We start from the raw sequence: 18,460 nt of genomic DNA, 5'->3' as shown, positions 1-18,460 counted from the left end.
AAACTGGAACATAATTGAAGATTCACTTCAGATAAAGTTTCTAACGATTTAGGTCAGAGTGCAAATGATGTTCATTGTCAAAAAATGATGGCCCATGATAACAAACATTCTACTGAATATTCATCCTTCTATTTCTTCCCTAAAATTCTTAACGCTAGTAGAGGTGATATTTTAGACAATATAATACTTAATTCCCCCGTACAATGTAGTTTTTACATATGGTGCTATAAACATCAATTAAGAATTAAATACTGTTTACCCTATCATTATTTTTATTTTTTCATGAATTCATAATCCAAAATAAAATTTGGAAAAAAGAATGTAAATTGTTTGTACAGAGTTGGGCAGCAAAACTAGGACTGTCGAGAATCCTGGCCTTCATGAACTCTGTCAGTATGTGGTGTGGGGTCCTAGTGTATAAGGACAATCAGCAGTAAGCTTTCACATCCCTCGGAATAGTCCTAGCAGCCCCTTCGAAGTCGTTTGCATGTCAATTCATCGATTTGGCGGGTTCTTCCATAATATTCTTCTCCAACCCGGACAGGGACACTGGATCCCTCGTTAAATTGTGCCCTCTACTTCCTGCTTTCCTGGAGAGGTCGTTTCCACCATTCTATTTTGGTGACCTTAAAAACCAGGTTTCCCAATCATTTCGTTCTGTCCATAATCATCTCCACCTTAACCTCAGCATCTAGGAGATCTGAGATATTCTTAGTACACTTTGAGATGTACAAAAGATGGTTGAACCAAAATGTCAAAAAATGATCAATAAGCCTCCCATTATAAATGGAAAAATAACATTAATTCACAGTCCACGTTTTATTACCAAACCCTGTAGACTCTATAGAATATAATATCAATAGTTTAATAAATAATTGTCGAACACGATAAATTTTAACAACAAAGGTCCCCAAATTTTTTTGTGCCTCAAACTGGTTTTGTCATTTTTTTGTTTTAAAAACAGCATTCATTTTACTTTGCTTCACCATTAATGGTGCTATGGTTCTATGACTTGTATATTAATACATTTTCTCCTTAAAATAAAAAATAAGCTATTAAAATTTTATTGGATTTATTATTGTTTATCTCATCCCAGGATTCAAAAATTTAAAATATATTCCTGAGATTTCTCTAGAAATAATTTTACCTAGATATAATGAACTCTAGTAAATATATATGTTATGTGAATCCCCGTAATTTAATTAACATTGGAAGGTTTTTCAACACATAAATCCTGGATAATATGATATGTATCTGATTAATTATGACTAATAATAACTACAAAATACTTTTGTGTACTTAATACCTTCCAATGCTAATGTAATAAAGATTTAAATAAATATTAATATTAAAAAAATATATAACTGCAACATATCTATATTAGTTTAAATACTAATGAAATTTACAAAATACAAATATATATTTTAAATATGTATTCAGAATGACTTAATCCTAAATTTACTAATGAGTGAATAAATATATGTGACCTTAATAAAATTAGTTTTGATTAATTCAAACTATGCGTAATTGCTAGGCTATGATTAGAATAATTTAAAATTGGATAAAACGTATAAGTTCGTCCTTGGTGTTGCAGGGGGTTTAGTTGGATTGTCCTTCCATCGCACCCAACACACAAAAAAATCAATCAGATTCAGATCTGGCGAGTTTTGAGGGCAAAAGTCCGGTGAGAAGAAGTCATCATATTGATCTAGGAGTCATTGTAGCCTAGAGCACTTTTTATTCACCTTTTTTCTCAAGATCTGGCCCTATCTCATTTTGCGTGACTAGTAGCGCAGGTTTTCGTGAATGCAGAGCCGAATCAGCGACTCTAACTGGACAACTTCCCGAATAATTACCCTGGTGGACTTCACTAGTTCCTCATTTAATTTTTTTTTGGATTTTGAAAAGGAATTCCATTGTCTAGACATAGTCACTTTGACCTTTTACCTAAACCTGCAATGCTACTGGGTTAAAATTACGTTTAGAGATCTCAAATTCCCCCTTAACACGGTTAATGAGGAACTCAATTCTCTTCTGGAATACAAAAAACAAAACAATGTTTCTATGATTAGACTGAAAGGAAACTTTTACATAAATGTACCTGGATCAAACCTAAAATTTATTTAAAAAGAAGAGTTAGACAAGGTGGACAACTTACACCAACTCTTTTTATAATACCTGTATAAATGGTATGAACACCAAGATTTAAACTTAAAATGCATGCTTTACGCCAATGACGTTACAGTATTTTGTCAGGTGACCCTAACGCTCTAAAAAAGTTGATTTGCAAACTCCTTGAGACACAGGTTGACTTCAAAAAAGACTCTGCCCTATCAATTAATGTCAAAAAATCCAATATAATCACAACCACTAAAGATTATTGGCAGCAAGCGTATTGAAATTTCTTATATACCCTCTCAACAAAGTTGTAAGTAATTCATAAGTCCTCGACAGAAGAAGCCATAAAAAAAATCCAATCAAGCTATTTCACCATTAACAAAACATACAAAATTTAACGTAAATTTGAGTTCGATTTCTTAGACAAAGTTACGACTTGAAATATAAATATATTTCCAAGAATAGTTAATCTTAGAGGATACATTCGCCATGTTAAAAGACAGTTCCTCTAGAATAGAAAAAATTTTTATATATATATGGGAAGAAATACTTCGTTCTCTAGTTAGTTACTGGGGGGTCGGTCTATGGAATATCAAAATACAGTGGAGGTCTTTACACTATTCCTACCTAAGACGAGGCTGAGTCCAGATTTCGGGGCTTAAAAAAAATAATTTTAAGAACAACACGGGCTATTATTTTGAGGCTAGAATTACCATGGGCCACGGAGAGCTTTTTTCTGCTATATTCATGAATGGGGCTTACTAGAAAGGGCTATTGTTTTCTTGGAATTCCTTTTTGTTGGCTGCTCTACAACTGTTGGGAGATAAAGAGACTGTAAATTTTAATTACCTCTTCAAAAGTTGAGATTAGCTGATGAAGTATTCAGGAATTGTCTCCTTAGGACAAATACACTCATTCCTATCCCTGTTTTTTTTAAATTTTGTTACAGCCAACCGTATCATTTGTGTGCGACATAAAATAAAAACAGAAAAAAAAACCACCCCATTTTATATTGGGTTGGAGGTTCTCAATATACAATACATATGTTCGAAAGGAGCTCGTGAAAATGAAAGTATTAAACCCCCTCAATTCTTTTAGTTTCTAAGGACTCAAAAAGCTCAATAAGGCGTACACGGGGATCGATAAAGTGGGATGTAGATTGGTCATGAGAAATCCATTCACCGATTCAAGAGAGAGATAGTTAAGATATCCTCTCGCTACTTCAACAGTCTTAACTAACAAGTCGAAAAAAGATAAAACAGAGAGTCGTCCTTTCCATCTTTTTTATGAATGTAGTTGAGTGATAACTGTAAGAGAAATCGTGAAACAGAAAATTAAACTAAAACCAGAAGATTAGCTGGTGGCTATGCCCCCGACGACTCGAGCTCACCTAAAGGCAGACGCAGTAATAACTAAAGTTATCAAAATTTTATAGTTCACCCGGACATAATATAGACGACAGGACTCCATGACTTCATTGACACACAATTGAGGGTGCTTCAACCGTTTTGAACAATGGAGTGGATAAATAAATATATATGAAAACTGGGTTGAGATCCTCTCTTCTCTACAGTCGTGTGGTAGCTTGCCTATCAGATCTACTTGTTTTTATGTTATATGTATTTATATTCACAGAGGAGAAAGGAGGGATAAAAAATTATTTCATATATGGAATATTAATGATTGTTTTTATTTATATTATAGTTTTTTCCTTAAGTGATTTTCACCGTATTAAACTTTTTTTTGTCAGCTCCTATGATTCAATATCATGTTCAGAAATATAAATGCCCAGATATTTTGAAAAAAAAAATAAATATTATACTTAACATATGTCCAACAGGACGGGAATACAATTTCTTGTTATATCAGAATCGAGCCATGTTATCTCTAAATAACTTTTGGCACTTGGTGGACTTGTTATAGGGGGCACCGACTTGAGGCAATACGTAGTTACCCTCCAGATAGTTGGTCTTTAGACACGGCAAGATGGTGAACCTAAGCACCTTATAATAGGCCTCCTGGCCGATTTTATATCCAGCCTTGAACAAGAATGGAGGTATCTTCTTTCAAACAGAGGCAACAACGCCGATAACCATTATTTGGGCCGAATATTTGGTGTATTAAACCTCTTAGACCTTTTATATGTTTCCATAAGTAAGCAGTCGTTCTGACAGTTATGGAATTGACCAACTGTGAAAATCTTCTTTTCCGAAATTTTTTTCCAAATTGACCCATTTGTCTGGATCCATGTCAGGATTTTCTTGCACCTCTTGAGCTTCCTGGCTTCCGATTCCCTCTGTCAGAAGGTAGTGTGGGGTCCTTGGGAAAGAAATTATTTCCAAATTGTGGTTTATAGCCCTCCTGATGGTCCTAGGAACTACAGAGAAGTCCCTTGAGAGGGGATTCATCGACTTAGTAGGGTCCTTCTTTATATTCTTCTAAAAACTTAACAAGAACTTCGTATCCCTCTTTAAGTTATGCCCTCCACTTCTTGACATCCACCAGAGGTCTCCTACATTTTTTTTTATCTTCACCAACATAAAAACCAAGCTTCTAGAACACTAAACAATGTCCGTAATCTTCATCACATCAACTCCAACATCTAGGAGATCTGAGATGCGCTGCCTTTTTGCTTGTAGCTCGCTTAAGATGATGATATGAAAGAATGATTAGTATAGTTTGTTTATTTTTAAAGGACACTGGAAACAAAGTATCCAAAAATAATCACTTAAACTTTTCATAGTAATGAGAAAATAAACATTAATTAACAGTCCATGTTTTGCTGCCCTACTCAGTATTTATATTGTGTTCCACCCGATCGCTATGAGCCAATACTAAAACAGACAAAAAAAAGTATAACAGTTGTATTATCAATATTTTAGTCCTGACTTGAACTATAAATCGAGGAATCAATCGATATGATATTGTACCCTTACGCCGTGATTTTGTACTTTTATCTTTAATAATTTTACTCAATAATGTAGGCGTGTTCCACAAAGTTTTGTTGCATTGCCATTCGAGAGAGTGGATTTTCTCCCAATTTATCTAATTTGACATGTATTATTAGACATTTATTTCATATAATCTTTCCTACGATTAACAACATACATAAAATGTTTGATTCAATAAATTAGTACTGAAATCGAAATAAACTTTATCTTCTTTTGAAAACAATAGATCCTGGATATTTCCTAACCAAATAAAGTAATTGTGTTTTTTTTAACTAACGGAAGTTGCTACTACTTTAGCAAATTGCAATAAAATCTTATAGGTGAGCTCTGGTACTTATTTGATTCGATTTAGAGATCAATTCAGTGTTTCTGATCGTTTGAGTATCGGAAGTAGTTTGTTGGCCCACAATTTGTTTCTCTTCAAACAAAACACAAGAATTACATTTTTAGGTATCACTAGGGAGAAGGAACTTTAATTAAATTTTTGAAATCCAGGAATATAATTTTAAAATTGAAACTTCTGAATCCCTTTACAAATAGAGGAGGTCGTGAAAAAAAGTCATTTTCAAATTGTTATAGGGATCTCAAAATCCCTAATTGAAGCAAACATATTTTTTTCATAAAAACAAAAAAAAAAACAGAAGATAGCTGATAGCTTATATTATTGAAAATTATTTATTTTTTCATTTTAAAGTAGCTTATTAAAAAATATGCACATCCAAGACCTGATTTATTTTTCATGAGGATGTACAAGCAAACAGATAATATTATCTTAATGATTTATGATTTTTATATCTTATCATGACGTAATACTCGGTAATAAATAATAAAAATTATTACCATAATGTTAATATCATTCTGCACTTATTATATATTCTAATAAAATAATTATTTTTTAAATATTTAAATATCCTACTCTCTGTAAACAAAAAATTTACATTGTGTTGATTCTGGAATCTCCTTCCCAAGAAAAAAAGTTGACTTTATATAAGAAAGTTACTAAAATGAGGCTCTTTGGTTAGAAACACACAATTACAATTATACCCAACTGCAATAATACATTTCCTAGATTTAATAATACGATAATACACACGGTAAAACTAGATTAAATAAACACATAATATACATATTCTGTATATATAAATGAACCCTTTCTTCCATTCATGTATCTTTCTTTTGGATAAGAAATCCTTTACTTTTCTTTACAGCATCCTGACAATTTATTTTATAAGAAGATTAATTTCAAACATTACGAGATATTTTTATATTTCATATATGACTCCATATATTCTCAAAATGTAGTATTTGTTTATCTTGTCAACGTCATACTAATTTCTTCGATTATTTTATAGTAGATTCTACTGCAACCTAAAACCTTTCCATCTTTTAATTAACAATTTGATGAATGGAAGTGGACAATATATTGTAATTTTGACTTATTTTTCATTATTTCATCGATTTTCGATCTTTCTATATTATCTTGAAAACAATTACGATACAGTTTTTGGTGTTTTATAACTTTTTAAAGATGATCTAATTAACTCTAGCATTAAATAATGCTAATTAACTAAGTTGTTATGAGAAAAAATATTTACTATGCAGAATATTTGAAGAGCCAACTGATATATACTAAATATTAATTGTTCTGTGTATTTCTTTTTGCATTTTCCACCTGAAAAACAAAACTCTTTGTTTTGGCTCTATGAGTCCTTAATTGGAGATATAAAATCAGTCTCATTCATCCGTCCTTCATAGTTTTCCCTAATTTCCAACACGCCCTCTATGAAGCATCATTGCTCATATGTAAATCTGGATTACTTTTGTTAACAATTTAAATTAATTCGATATAGAACTATCCTCATACTACAATTATTAATTATAATAGTTGAAGAATATTTAATAACAAATCATACTAAACAACACCTTGTAGTTTCCTTACAAGTTAATTACCATCGATACTAATTTCAACAAAGATGGAGAGGAGATATACTTGTATTACTGGAATATTCTTAATAAAGGAAAATATAAGTAAAATTATAGTTTATTCAACAAAAGTACTTTAAGTATCAAAGTGCAACGAGGGACACTATGGAAAATCAACACATTTTCAAATTCAGTTATATCTTAATGGCGTATTTGTTGCCAAATTGACTGGAAATAAATTGTTATAATCAAAGTTGTCTTTTTAATTTCTCCATATCATTATTTTTTTAATAAAAAAAATAGTATTGCTATTACAAAAATATCAAGTTTTTTAAGCGGAAAATATGTATGGAAGTTACCTCGTCTTCCGTGATTTTATTCTGTCAAAGATTCTGTAAAAAGTGGCCAACAATAGATTCAACTAATTATGGGCCTTTTATTCTAAATAGTGAAATAGAAAGTCACATTGTAGATAAACGAAAATGAATTATCAATTTTATCAACGAACATCTTGAATGGATTTTTTCAGGAGATTATTATAAAAAATAAAGGAACTAGTAATAACATTTATGTCACCCCGTTCAATGTACAATGCTCGTTGGTTGTCAAAAGTTTTGTATAGTTTAAAAACGTGGTTGTTAAGGTAGTAATTCAAACTAACTTTAAAAAAGAAACGATGATTGTGGAATATTTGTATCATTATCGTACTAATATATTTGAAGGCACGAATCTCTTCTGCTACAGACTCAGATGCTCCGTTTCATTATTGGAATTCGATAAAATTACTACATAACTATTCTTACATCAATAACTTAATTTCAAAAACGGCATATCAAATACTATCTAAGCATTTATCTCAAGAGCTTGTTTTTTAGCTCTATTTGATAATTGAGTCAGTTTTGCATCCAAAAAACAAATCTTATTTGGAATGAAAAATAAGGAAAAATAAGATAAAAATTCAATGGAAAAATATATTAAAAAATTAGAAGACTTTGCTACAAACAATGCAGAAAATATCATTCAGATCGTAAAACTCACAGAAGATTTTGAAGTCGATCCAAAATCGTAGGCAAGTAACCATGATATATTTATACATATAAGGGTAAAAGATCCTTGGGCAAAAATTTCTGGGGCAAAACATCCTTGAACCGTCAATTTGCTCTCCCCCTCCGTCATCTACTCAAACACTTTGAACACTATTATTTCACCGAATATTTATAGTATGAGGAACATTTTACCCTAAAATTAACCACAATAAAAAAATTTTTTTTATGAAATAAAACGAGCTAAGACTGTAAGCAAATACTTGAATAAAATAAACAACTTAATGAACAAGAAAAAAACTATGTGTAGGTTTTCATTTCACAAAATCAGTCATATCTCAGGATTGGGTGTACTGATTATCTAGAAACAGTCGTAATTGATGCAGAATTAAAGATAAGTATTCTATGAAGGTGCTGAAGAAACTGGTTTTAGTTGTTCTATTCGTAAAGTAAATCCACTTTCACATACAAACGTAATTCACTACGATCAATAAACGTTTTCTGTACCAATACTTTTTATATATTTTATAATTTTCTAAATTTATATTAATCAATCCATATACAACTCAAGTACACACTCCTAAAAAACCGTTGTTTTTGTTCATATATATAATTTGTTCAACTATCATTTAACAAAAGTATTTGATAAATTATATGTACGTAGACTTGATTGATATAGCATGAAAAATAATATACTCCAAAACTAGACAATCAGACAATTGTTCTAGTTACAAATATCTATTTAATATGTTTTACATGTGTACTGTGCAAGTTGTACAGTGTACAAACTTGAGCTTGATAAAGAAACGCCAATGAAAATGCATGTAAAATATTTAAAGTTCAAATATCTACTGATTATATTATAGAAGTAATAAGAAGGAGATGTGATCAAGTTGATGAAATTAAACATCAACATCCCCATTAGACGAAAGAAAATAGAAATTAAATTTTTTTAATCATCTAATATAAAAGAAAATAAACAAACAAATAATCAAGCAAAATAAACTGGAAACAGTAATTAATTTATAAAATGGATCTTGTGCAGCACACATTTGGAGATTTTTGTAGGATCTCGGTGATTCCAAAATCAGCATGGAGTCTATCTTTGGAGATATTCTCGACTTTGGTGCCCAAGTCTACCTTAAAATAACAATCATATTTTCCCAGGATTTTAAAAGGACCCAAGAAGGTTGGAGAAAGATATTCTCTGATTGGCTTATTTTTAACAAAAACGTAGGCAGCCTTGCTTAGACGATTGTCGAAAGTTTATCTCTGTGTTACTCGAGGGGGAACGTGAGCCACCTTCTCCATCATCTCGAAGAAGCACATCACATCGGCATCTGCCTTAGGAATAGGAAACGAATCGAAGAAGCCTGAAACCAAAGATCCCGAGCGACTAGTATGTAACTGGAAGGGCAAATATTAAGATCCTTGATCCATTGGTACTGAATCCCTCAGTTCCCACACAACAATAATCATTCATCTAATTTTCTTTCTCTTTTAGTATCTGTGTAACTTGCCCAGTTTTTAGGGATCTGCAGAACCGTTCAATAAGCCTGTTTGATTCAGGATTATATGATGCGATCGTCCTATTCCCAAATTCAAGAGCCCTGAAAACACACGTCCAAATAGCACTTGTGAATTGCGTCCCCCTGTCTGAAACAATGATGTGAGGTACTCCAAATCTTGATATCCAACCGTCCAAGAAAACTCCAGCCACAGTACTAGAGGTGATATTTGGAATTGGGATCACTTTCAGCCACCTCGTATACCGATCCATTAAAATCAGGGCATATTGTTGTCCTTTGACGAGTGTCAACGGCTCAATTATATCAATGTGGGTAAAGGAAAGTCTCGCTGATGATGGATCGAAAGAGGAATTGGGCTTGGACGTTCTAAAAGGCTTCATTTGTTGACATGCGATGCAATCTTCAGTAATTTTTTTTAATGTAAGATAATATTTTAATTTAGATAAGGCTTTAGACCAAAATGCAAGTGGTTGCCAGCGCCCATACACTTTCTGTTTCAGAACGGCTCCCATACCAGTATTAGACACATCTGTTGTATGGGCCAAATGTAACGAGTTGTCCCGGGATGAAAGTTGAGTACTTGAGGATAAACTGTGTTGTATACCTTGTAAAGCTTTTTTACATTCATCATTCCATATGAATTTAAATTTTTTTTAATACTGGATATAACCTCACTGTCCATTTTGACACATTTTTTATGAATTGTGAATAGAGTGGAGCCATTCTTTGATTTTGGAGATTAAATTCTTGAAAAAGCTTCAACTTTCTATTTAAGAGGTTTAGAATCCTCCGGTGAAATATAATTCCAAGGAACTCAACCGAGCCCTGTATAACTCGCATTTTTTAAGAGAAAGTACCAAGCCGGAGGTTTTAACCTGCAACAAAACTGCGTTTATGGACTGCTGATTATATTCTAGATTAATAATAAGAAAAAGGAGAAGTGATCAACATGCACTTGACAAACCAATATATACAAGAAATAATTATATTGAAAGGAAAATATTAAAACTTTTTGGATATATCATAGCACCCCAAGGTGGTAGAGCGTATGCCAAAATTAGGTACAAAATCATCGGGGAGCGTATATGGAAAAAATAAAAGAAAGTCATTTTTAAAAGTAACTTTAGCATAAAAAAATGTCTTTGTTTGAAACTAAGGGTAAATATAAATTTTGACAAGTTTGTTATACAAACTTGAAAGGTATGTATTTTTCTTGCTTTTGTTGAAAAGTTATGAAAATTATAATTAGGAATAATAAATAAATCATTTGTTATCCACTATTTTAAATGATTTATTTTTGTAGGTTATTGAAGGTATGATGATAAAAACTAATAATTATATACAATTTATTAAATATTAGGTGCAAGTCATTAAATAAATATTTACCAAATTATACATTTTGGTATCTTTCTATTTGAATTTCACGATTGAATGTAAGGACATTAACTTTTTAATGAATAACTATTTACATTATTCATTGAAATGCATTTAAACAAGTGTATGTTATGCGTGATTCATCAAAAATTTTGAGGGATAAATTATCATTTTATGAAAAAATTTAATAAATACTATATGTAGACTATACTAACATCTAACAATTGTATATGAAAAAAAAATCTGATATATGTACTTATCAAAAAATATAACCAAAATTAGGGGAAATTATCATTTTTTTTTAAAACTATGAACAAAATTTGCCACATGAAGATGAAATCGTAGAGAGAGGACATTTTGTATACCTTATTTTCATACCCCAAGGAAACTTTTCCGCCCTATACAACTTCTATATTTATAAATGTATGGGCTAGAGATTTATTTTAAGGGAAAGAATAAGAATGTGGCTAGGAATTTTTTTATAAAAGGGGGGTGTAGAGCTGGGATTTTGGACAATTTTGACATAATGTTCATTTATAGGGGCTAAATATGACAAATTAATTAATTAATAAAAAAATGACAAAAAACAAAACTCGACAATAACTCTCTTTTTTTTAAAGTTACAGGTTCATAATATTTTTTGCGGAATTTAGTGCATTAGATAAATTAAGTGACAGTTTGGAGACGGGGATATAACCCTCTCTCTCCCTTGGACGCCTCTGATGGTTCATTTTTCATGAAGAATATATATGACAATTTATTTTTTATTATAATTTCTTTTGCAATTTAAATTATGTTGATGAACCAAAGAGCAGATAGATATTAAGAGTTTTTCTACTGACCCAAATATATTTTTAACGATTTACCTCTTATATGGATTAATTAGGTCTTATTTAGAAAAAGTATGTTAATATTGATGAAGTGCATTAACAATTTTTTTTAAAATAACATCATTTTTATTTACTTTTATAATTTTTCATAAGCTGTATTTCCTAAATTGTGTTAAAACTTAATGGTAAACTATATAATTGTATTGTTTATTATAAATAATCCAGATGGCACCGTTTTTAAAATGATGGTGTATTTCTTTTATTCTCATTCAAAAAGTTTTGCGTCCATACGAAGAAGAAATCTGCAGAGTTTTGATGTAAATAATAGTCACTAGGAATTTTCTTATTACAGAAGAGAAAATAAACGCATTTTGCGTGTAATAATTAACCCTTCCAAATAAATTAGTTACAATTTACTTTTTCAAGTCATAACTTGTACATTTTATTTTATGCATAAACGTTGTTGTCTGATTATTTTACTATAAAATCAAAATCGTTAAAATACAATAACGAAACGCCTACATATTTTCTATTTTCTTTTTAAAATATTTATGTATGGGTAGGGCATAAGTCAGAAATATACTTCTGACAGCAAATGCCGCCAAATTCAGCTGTCATAACATAAGTTTTATATGTGACAGTAATTGTCTGATTAAATTCTTACTATAAAACAGCAATTTTTTCCCAGTTAAGATATATAATTTAGCATGATTTTGAATTTTAATTATCGCCAACAAATAAATAAAGAAGAATAAAACGGTTGTCTAAAAGGACCACCAGAATCCACGACCTTTGGGCATAATTTTGAAAGACAAAATGTTATTAAAATTGTCCGTTCCATGTTTTGTACGATCTAAGTTATGTCCTAGTTCCAAAAGATAGATTATACTTTTCTTACTTTAAAATTTCTGCGTTGAAACTTGGCCCAGGCCGGATTTTTTCCCCAGTTCGTTCTAAGTGATTTTTTCCAAGCCGATTTGTACTGACATTTTTTTTCTAAACGGTTGAGCGAAATTTAACCGTTCTCTAATCGTAGACTAATTTTTTATTCTCAATCTATGTAACAATTTTCTTCCATATCCTGATTGATAAGTTAAACAAATATGATTTATTAAATTCTATTAGCTTCATATGACGTTATTATTTTCATATACACAAATTTAAAGCACATATCATGTGAAAAAAAATACATCTATAAAATCGGTCTACACTGATTTTTTCTTGAGACCGGTCGCAATCAATATTTGGTAAATTCTATTAACTAATTTGGGGCCCTTATGTCTGATTTTTTATTCAGGTGAAAAAAATGTGATTCCTATTCTAATTAAAATAAAAGAATAAAAAAATATTTTTTTTTGTGCTCAGCTTTATCTTTATCTTGTCAATGTCTCAGTTAATGTGGTCGTAAAGCCAGAAGTATTGTGAGTGACATATAATAATGTAGATTGTCCATTATATTTAGATATGTTTAATAAGACAAACCAAGGCAAATCATTCGTTTTTCATTAACATTATGCTTCCAAATACTATAATCAAATGAATGAATAATTATTATGACATTATTATCTATCAGAGCCATAAGTGCCTCAAGTCCTATTCAATGTTATACATAACATTATAGGTACGTATAATATAGACATAATATTTTCTGAATGTATATAAAATAGTAGTGTTGGCTTTCGGTATGAGATTGTTAAGATATTCAGTGGACCAAATTAACTCCGTCCTTGAAAGAAGTTCAGTCTCGACCCGTATCAGAAAAAATTACAATCTGAATGAGTCTATACCAATTGTATAGATGAATTATTGATGACGTCAGTTCTGTTTCAAAATTCGGAGCATTGGTACATACAATAACGTCATATAAAGTGAAATGAAATAAATCATATTTGTACAACTCATTCATTAGGATAGTAGAAAACATCCGGTTCACAATTTGAAAACGATTACATTCCTATCTACGGTTTGACATCTGAATGTAGGTCCAAATCAGTCTAGAAAATCGGTCTTGGACCAAGTCACACCACTAGTATATTATCTGCGTATGTAATTACATCTTCCAAGGACCAACCTGTAAGTACTTTATCTTTTAAATAACTCAAATGATAAAAACAATCTTATTGTTGTTGTAACGTCCGTTTGTAAGTATTCATTTTATATTTGTTATGTTCAAAAGCTTTTCATTGTCTACTACACACTTATCCTATCAAAAGAAATAAAGAGCGAACGAAAGAAGAAAACTTATTTTTTCTCAAAAACATGAAAGGAATTTGATATTATTCTTTAAGCCCTGATGATTACGTTAGTTTATGCTGAAGATAGTATAGGTATAAAAAATTATGGTGTACAAGTATAAAAGGATACTTTGTTAGACAATGCCTTTGTTTCTTTTTAATATATAATTTAAGGGTCTTGAAGTGGAGGAAATTTAAAAAACTTTTAAATGCTCCACTGTACATATTGGATAATATGTAGCATACTTTTAAGAAAAAAAAGTTGGAAAATAGACAAGAGAGGCTCATTAATAAAGATTTTTCTAGATAGTCCAAAAAATATATATAGGGGTTTATATGCAAATATATGTTTAAATAAAATATTTATGTAGAAAATAAGCCCATGCTTAGCAAAAAAAAAAAGTGCTTGTAATACATTCATGGTTTTCTATACAATTATAAATAATGTACAACTTTTCTAATAGTTTTATAGCAATAAGGTTAAATAGTGGGCCTTGAATAAGTCTTACACCACCTTTTATGGTGTACTTCATTTTTATCTCAATGAAGTTAAATGATCTGTCATGGTAGACATCAAAACCCGATTTATTCAATGTAAATATAGAACAATGTTTGTTAAGTTGACTCTCCTTGGAGGCAATGACATCCCTTAAACAATGAGATGTGTCTTCGGTTCATGTTTTTTCCAATTTTTATTTGCAGAGAACTTGAGATCGACAATGATACCCTAACGGATTCGAAGATTGAAGAATAAAAAGAAATGGGAGATATTTAGTTAAAGAATAAAAAGAAATGGGAGATAATTAATGAAAGAATAAAAATCAATCCCACTCTTTTTTGGGAAAAAATCCTTCAAGAGTTATTTCCAGTTACCTCAACACATATTCAATCAGCTTCCCTGCTCAAGTCTTCTACTCACCTCATTATCCACAACAGTTATAAAAAGATTGTAATGGGTGTTCCTTGTATAAAAGATATTTAAAAGGAAAGAGAGAAAATATAGATGATGTAATTTTTTTTGAAGCAAACATATAAAACAGTCTAGTCAAAAATTAGGCCTTCATACATTACAGGCGAGTGTTTTTTTTTATCCAAATATGCTTGCCTTGCTTTTTTTAGCGATGATTCTATTTGGCGTGCACATTATTCTCTATGAACGATGACTTCTCTTGATGCATATATAATTTTTTAAATTTCTATTTGAATTTGTTTCGATATTGTAGCAACAATTCAAATAATAATTATATCATGAGACACCTATGCCATACAAGGCGTACATTAAATAGGTTTTCTAGTCGAAAGAATCACTTCCAGGATAACCATTATTTGAATTGTTGCTACAATATTAAAATGGATTCAATCAGAAATTTGAGAAATTATTTATCATCAAGAATCAACGTATTACAGATTCCAATCAACATTTGTCCATATTTTAAGCTCCACTTGTAAATTTTTGATTTTGATTTTTTAGTTCCAATTGGAAAATATATTTTATTTTGTGGGAAGATAATGTTTACGAATCATGTTTATTTTCAAAAGCTACATTGTTGAAATATATGGAATGACGTAGCTAAATACACAAAGTGCTAGGGAAAACTTATTTCTTTGAACTCAATGTGCGTTGGTTCGCGTAGCTGTTCAGAGAGAAGGAAATATACATAGAGTATACTGACTTCAAATACCATTACTATGTCAGATGTGGTAAATGTATTACTATAATGTTTACTAATACAATGCAACTCCCTCTCACAAATTAAAGGAATATACAAACAAAAATATAATTCTTATTAAAAAAAATACTATTAGGGGTAGTAAAAATAGATCCATTATTTATTTATTAAATATCAATGTTTAATTTAGAATAATCTAATTTAGGTAAAATATGATCAGTTTTGTTCAATAACTTATTGAAGGATATTTCATAATGCTTCTTTCATAGAAAACCTCGTCCCTATTAGCACAAAACTGGGAGGGTCGATGTTTACAAGCTTTTTTAAGCGAATTTTTCACCAATAAAATTATTCGTCATAGAGAGGAATAGATGGTAATCACTTGGTGCCAGGTCCGGACAATAAGGTGGATACATAAGAACCTCCCATCCAAGCTCCTGGAGCGTCTGGCGAGTCAATATCAATGTGTGTGGGCTGGTGGTATTCTGATGGAAGACAATTCCTCTCCTATTGGCCAAAGATGCCCGACAATGGATTCCTTCAGACGGTCCAATTGTTGACATTACAACTCTGAATTAAGAGTTTGGGCATAGGTGATCAGCTCATAGTATATTATTCATGGCAATCCCACCAAACACATAGCAAAATTTTGTGGGACGTTAATCCTGGCTTGGCGACACTTTGCACCGGCTTACCGCGATGAACCACGACTGTTTTGACTTAGTGTTGTCGTAAGTGACCTACTTTTTATTAACTGTAACTATGTGCTTCAGAAATGGATCGATTTTGTTGTGATTAAGCTGGGATTCGCAGATGGAATTTCGGTCCATGAGTTTTTTTTAGTTAGCTCGTGTGGCACCTATCCATCGACCTTCTTTATTAATATACCCTTATTTAGGTGGTTCTGAACGGTTTTTGTGGAAAGCTTAGCTCTTGGCCAATTGAAACAATGCTTACATGACGGTCAGCTTCGACTGTTTCCATAATTTTATTGATGTTTTCGATATTAGGTCTTCCAGAGCGTGGTGTATCCTTGAAAACAAAAATTACTGAAACAGAATCCACAAAACCAAAATTGTGCATGATTGGCTGTTATAATATACGAACCATCATTATCATTTTTAGACGCCTGGCTTATGTTTTGGCCTATCAAAGAAAAACTATAAAATATAGCTGATTTTCTCTTTGCTTGTGTACATCTTTGATGCTTGATTAAACAATACTGAGTCAAGAAATTATGAAATTGTGTAAAAGTGCATGTACAATGCGAGATCCAGTTACCTCTATCTATCGCAAAGTAATGGATTTTGTTTTTTCTATACCTATAATGTATTATATTAAAGAAGAAACGTAAATGTTCCTTTTATAAAATGAAATGGTAATAATTATTCTAATCATCTTTTATTATAAGTATAATGTTTGATAATTTATTAATGACTATCACTGCATCCAACAAAATAAAATATAAAAATAATAAATGACTTGAATTTTAGTTTTCTAGAACAACTAACTTCATTCATTTTCTAATTTTTTTCTCTAGTAGTTCATAAGTTACTCTATAACTTGTGAACCGTGATGGTATGACGAAATGATTTTGAAATGTTATACCCCATAGATAAATATAACTTTAATTTTCTAATAATTATTCAAGATATTATATATACTTTGCGATTATTAAAATGAACTGTATGAAATTTTAGATCATCCTTTTGATGGGCAATCCTTTTTTTTTGTGGGATTTTAGTTTCTCATTTAAAATCATGAGCACACCTACACGTAGTTATTAAATACTTAGATGTTCTTCCTTTAAAAAAAAAAATAATAACAGCTTAAAAATATGTTTAATACGATTTAATACGGCAATGATAACTCGTTCCTAAACTGTAAATAATGTCACAAAAAATTTCTTTAAAAATTTATCAAAATACTTCACTTTTTTTTCTTTTTTTAAATATGAGTTGCACTAAACGCCAAAGAAATTTAGTTCATTTTTATATACCAGCGTTTAATATCTTAGAAAACTCTATACATGTGGCAGGAATATTATACGCTGCTCCCTGTATATTTCTTTACAGTGCTGCCTATATTGATGGATATTTTCAATTTTTTAATATGATATTCAGCTTTTTCTTTTATAATAATCCGTGTTCAACTCTTTCCGTTCTCCCCTATTCTGCAAGAGTCATCAGAAGTATATCCGTGAAAAGAAATGTTCGTAGTTTATATAAATCTTGATATAACTTTTTGACTTGTTGAGCTATTTTCTTGGGAAAGGTTTTACTTTACCTGTCTGTTAATTATGCATTCGTTCGTTTTCTTTAGTGGTTTTTGTCGAGATATTTGAGAACATTTCAGCTATAAAAATTTATCATATAAGATCTTCGAGTTAAGGTTTCAGTTTAATGTCTTTGGATTGTCTTAAAAGGGATTTGACGTGGTCTTCTTTTCTGTGCATCTTCTAAGCTTCTTATAGGCCAACAAATATTTAACTATTTTTGCACTTCCGTAGAAGCGAATTATTGATTCCTTTAATATCCACCTTACTCTAATATCTTGTCCTATATTTGTAATCCCTTCGTTAACTATTCGTTCATGACCTTCTGTTTCAGTAGTTTAGCGTTTAATTTCCATTTGGATATTTTCATATTCGATATTCACTTATTATTTTTGTTTGAAATAAGAAGTGATCCGACATTAAATATTATTTTATCCAGATCTATGCCACGTGATAGCATATCATTGGATAGATTTGTTCAATTATTCTATTTGATGTAATATATCTCGTTTG

This window comes from Lepeophtheirus salmonis, chromosome 6 (genome assembly GCF_016086655.4).
Source record: "Lepeophtheirus salmonis chromosome 6, UVic_Lsal_1.4, whole genome shotgun sequence".
Taxonomy (NCBI): Eukaryota; Metazoa; Arthropoda; class Copepoda; order Siphonostomatoida; family Caligidae; genus Lepeophtheirus; species Lepeophtheirus salmonis.
Note: the sequence above shows the minus strand (reverse complement) of the source record.